This window comes from Dipodomys merriami, unplaced genomic scaffold, assembly GCF_024711535.1.
Source record: "Dipodomys merriami isolate MVZ:Mamm:240054 unplaced genomic scaffold, mDipMer1.0.p SCAF_85, whole genome shotgun sequence".
NCBI lineage: Eukaryota > Metazoa > Chordata > Mammalia > Rodentia > Heteromyidae > Dipodomys > Dipodomys merriami.
In genome coordinates this window covers 38,142-42,986 of record NW_027206457.1, presented here as the reverse complement: position 1 = coordinate 42,986, position 4,845 = coordinate 38,142, and the positions used below count along the sequence as shown (strand labels likewise).

The window sequence follows — 4,845 nt, the reverse complement described above, 5'->3', positions numbered from 1 at the left end:
CTGAGTTCAAGCACTGGCACACACAAAGAAAGATGATGTCAAAGAAGCACATTTCATAGCAAGGGAAGGGCTCCGATTTTACAATGGCAAAAAGAATCACAAAACAATATGGGTGTGATTGTGTGAGTGCACATGTGTGTATATGCATTTATGTGTGCATGTGTACACAAGCTTGTGAATATTTGTGCATGTGTGTGACCAGAAGAATTTACACATAAATATTAACAATGGTTATCTGCAATAGTAAAAATAAGAATGATTCTGTGTGTGCATGCTTTTTTGTATTTTCCAATTTTTCTATAAAAACATATCACTTTTGTTGAAAAGAGGAATCTTTAAAAAAAAATTATTACCTCCAGAATAAATATTTCTTTTCCTCCTTCCAGCTGTATTGCAAGCTTACTTTTCTTTTTCTTTCTTTTTTTTACAAACATACTTTTTTCTTTTGTTGTACATCAGAGAAAATAGGATAATTGTTAACAATAATAATAACTCACAACAGAGTAATTACTAATTAAAAAAAACAGGACATAGAAAGCATCTCACCCAATGTCTGCTACAGAGCAAAAATTCAGTTAATATGAGCTATTACTACTGATAATTTATTACCACTATTAGCATTAGCCTTCCCTAAAATATAACAGAACATTGATCTCAAAGAGCTCACAGTTTAAATGGAGAGATAAAAACATAACATAAGGGATCTCTGATAATACATGAAAGAAAGTGATGTAATACATTAAATACATATATGGAGCTATCACAATGAAACCCCTTTGTACAATTAATATATGCTAATAAAAGAGAGAGAGGAGAGGAAAAAAGAATTTTTAAGGTGATGTGATGAATCAGACCGAGAGTAAAACCCCTCAAGCTTCAATTCTAGACAGGCTCTTTGCTTGCAAGATAAAAAGATCCACTCAACTTATCTCAACTAAGGAATCTCCTCAGAAGTCTGTCATGAAGCTCAAAGGTAATAACCAAAGCGCGCAGCCAGGCTCCCCAGGATCCCAGGCTGGAAAGCCAGGGTGGATCAAGTTTCCTGTCCCTCTCAGCCCCGCTTCGCCTCACCCCAACTTCTTCCAATGCTCCAGCTGCATCCTACTGACTTACAGAGCTGTTGCAGAGAATTCTGTGGCCAGTCCCAAGCAGCCTCTATCTTTGTACAGAGCTAGCCAGCTCTGTTTTGGTCTTAGAATTCCATAACCTGAGTGGAGCAAGTCATTGGGACCTGGCTCCTCATGTGTCTACACCAGACCATCAAAAATCACTGGCTTCTGACCAACCAACAATGACTGTTTCCAGAAATGGGGGACTCACCCTGGTGCAACTTACCCTGGCGAAAGGAATTGGGTCACATGACACAAAGCCCACCATTGGAATCATGAGTGAAGGCAGGGGCAGAGAAAGCACTATTTCCAGCTCAGCATCTCTAGAACAGTGTTCATGAATGTCCATTTATTTGACAAGGCTTCTCTCTTATCTGCCCTCGTAGGCATATATAGTGGAGATTCTGTGAATATTTGATCTTTGACTAATAATGAAGGGGAAGTTTTGTTGTTGTTGTTGGGGTATTTTGGCACAGATGGGGTTTCGAGGAAGCAGACTGACCTATTCAGTTGTTATTCTGTTCTAGCAAAGATCCCCACATCCAGGATCTGTGTAGCTGAGGTGGCAGAACTCCATCGTCACTTCCCAGAATCCACTGGACATCCCGCATTTGTCTACTCAGAATGGAGATGGGCCTAGGACTACAGGCTCTACACCCTCTGAGTTTTTAAGGTATATCATTTTCTCCCTTCAAAGGAGATGCAGTCTTTTTTTTGAGGGGGGGGGAGTCCGGTCATGGGGTCTGAACTCTGGGCCTGGGTGCTGTCCCTCAGCTCTTCAGCTCAAGGCTAGCGCTCTACCACTTTAGCCACAGCGCCACTTCCGGCTTTTTTTTCTTTTTGCTTATGTGGTGCTGAGGAATCGATCCCAGGGCCTCAGGCATGCAAGGCAAGCGCTCTACCACTGAGCCACCTTCCCAGCCCCAGGAGATGCAGTCTTTAACTGACTACCTATCAGGGCTTTCCCCACTCTTCCTCAGCCCAAGTGTATGGGTTAAACCACCTATGAACACTGTCAACCCAATTATGCATTTGAGAACCTCACACATGATACCAAGAAGAGGACACACATCTCATAGAGCCATTGGGAACTGGACTGTGGCTAGGACCTGGTTCATCACACTTACAGAGGAGCATGACTCTTCTGTCGAGAAACAGAGAGCATCACCATGGTGATGCTTTGGTCTTTAGATGTCTGTTGACACTAGAATTCTGTCTTTGAAATATCTGATCATTCCCCTTTCCCCAGTGAACAGCTACTCAAGTCACTGGCCATGTGTCTATCTGAGGAGACTTACAAATGAAGCTTGAATGAATCACTGCTGCTTGTACCAGCTGTTAGGCAGCAAGGGCATTCCAGACCTTGCCAGTTCCTGTTTAAAAATGGACTCAAATGTTGTATGAAAGGAGAGGTTAACACTCCCCTTGACAAGGATGGAAGAGGCCCTTGGCCCTGACAACATGCATACGGATAAAGCTTTGCCACCTACTTCATGGCATCCAACCATCATTAAAAAAAGAAAAAGAAAAGAAAAAGAAAACTGGCTCAAGCTGAGTACCAGGGCTCATACGTGCAATCCTAACTACCCAGGAAGCTGAGATCTAAAGATTGAAGTTCAAAGCCAGCCTGGGCAGGAGAGTCTGTAAAACTCTTGTCTTCAATTAACCAACAAAAAGCCAAAAATGGAGCTGTGGCTCAAATGGTAGAGTGCTAGCCTTGAGCATAAAAGCTCAGGAACAGTGCCCAGGCCCTGAGTTCAAGCCCCTGGGAAGAGAGAGAGAGAGAGAGAGAGAGAGAGAGAGAGAGAGAGAGAGAGAGAGAGAGAGAGAGAGAGAGAGAGAGAGAGAGAGAGAGAGAGAGAAACTGGCTCAGATTTGGCAAAAGTGAGCAAGGAATTTCTTCTGATATGGAAGAATAAGGTGACTGCCGCTGCTGGCCTCTATATCATCTATCTTTAATTTCTTTATTTTCCTTTCCTTTATTTTTTTTCAGTACTGCAGTTTAAAATCAGGGCCTTATACTTACTAAACAGGCACTCTACCACATTAGCCACATCTCTAGTCCTTTTTGCTTTAGATTAGTTTTCAGATAAGGTCTCATTTTACCCCCTGTCCCAGGGCTATTCTCTTTTTCTTGTTTCTTTCTCTTTTTTGGGGTGGGGAGGGACTGGTACTGGGGCTTGAAGTTATGGTCAGGGCACTGTCCCTTAAGATTTTTCACTCAAGGCCTAGACTCTAACACTTGAGCCACAGCTCTACTTCTGGCTTTTTTGTTTGTTTGTTTGTTTTTAATTGGAGATAAGAGTCACAGACATTCAGGTCTGGGCTAGCTTCAAACCAGATCCTTAGATCTCAGCCTCCTGAGTAGCTAGGATTAAAGGTGTGAGCCAGCCTCTTTTATTTCTTTTGATTATATAGATTACATGCCATCTCTTCCTGGCTGCTTATTGATTTGGCCCCCAGAGGCACCATTTTCCAACACCATCTTTGTAACTCTGTGCAGGTGTGTCCCTCCTGGTTGTTCCTCTAAAACTTGCACTCATTACATGTCTATCTGATGATTAACTGTCAGTCTCATGCCCTTTGACCCTAGAAATGTATTACCTCCATTGGTAAGTCCCATGTGGATACCGTGTCCCCCACAGTTTGGTTCTGAACTACCAAGAAGCCACCATCTACCACACTTGTAAGTGATATTGGCAACCCTGTCCTCAGCACACCTCTTATTTCCTTACTAACCAGCACTTCCTCCAAACCCTTCCATGGCTCATCATCGCCTGGCAGAAATTCTGGCCCTCACTTTGCAGTTTCCAATACTGTTTCCATCATTTTCCATGCCAACTCGGGCATTCCCGTCACTTCCCATAAGTCCCTGCTTCTACAATTACCCTAGCAACCCTGCACTCCGTCTCCTGAGTCACCTCGCCCTCCCCGTCATCCTAACAACTTCATCACCCATGTAGCCATTATTTTTTTAATTGAATTCCCTCATTTTCAATACCTAGAGAAGTTTCTGTTTTTTCTCATTAGATCTCAATGATGCCACATTCAACATCTCCAGATTAAAACTCCCTGAGGGAAGAAGCCATCTGTTCTCCATCTTTGCATCCTATAACTAAGCACCTGACATCTAGCAGATGCTCAGGAGAAGTTTGATTAATTTACTGGACAATATTTACATAGAGGATAATTTCTCCAGTTACATGGTTGCCATGTGTTTAGTGAAAGGTAAGTTGTTCAGTTGAAAGATAGTGAAACACTACCCTTTGGAAAAGGAATTCTAAATATTCCTGCCTTCAGTAGGATGGAACATTTGAAATTTCTTTTAAAGATGATGAACTGGAAAACTTCCTTCCATCAGAGAAAGATGTGTTTATGTCTGTTTTAGTCATTAGCTTTTCTTCAGAAAGCTTCTTGCCAAAACTCCTTATAGTTTCCACAGTCGCCCCACGATATAGGTACAATTTCCCCTCCTTTTCTCCCCTCTCTTCCCCATCTTCTCCTCTCCTCTCCCCTCCCCATCTCTCCTTTCCACATGGCTAGTTCATAATGTTTTCCTTTCCACCATTACATGTTGAAATCTTCACAGTTAACTAGTCTAGACCCTTCATTTTATAAATGTCAAGCAATAAAGATCCAAGCAAGAAGCTGGGTATTGGTGGCTCACACCTGCTATCCTAGCTACTCAGGAGGCTAAAATCTAAAGATCATAGTTCAAAGCCAGCTGAGGCAGGAA

At 42.5% G+C, this 4,845-nt stretch overlaps 1 non-coding gene across 1 annotated transcript; it reads left to right on the top strand.

Moving 5' to 3' along the window:
* Positions 1 to 2,502: 2,502 nt before the first annotated feature.
* Positions 2,503 to 2,625, top strand: LOC138820273 (U6atac minor spliceosomal RNA). Its single transcript, XR_011369806.1, has one exon. It is a non-coding gene; the product is annotated as a U6atac minor spliceosomal RNA (small nuclear RNA).
* The last annotated feature ends 2,220 nt before the right edge of the window (positions 2,626 to 4,845 follow it).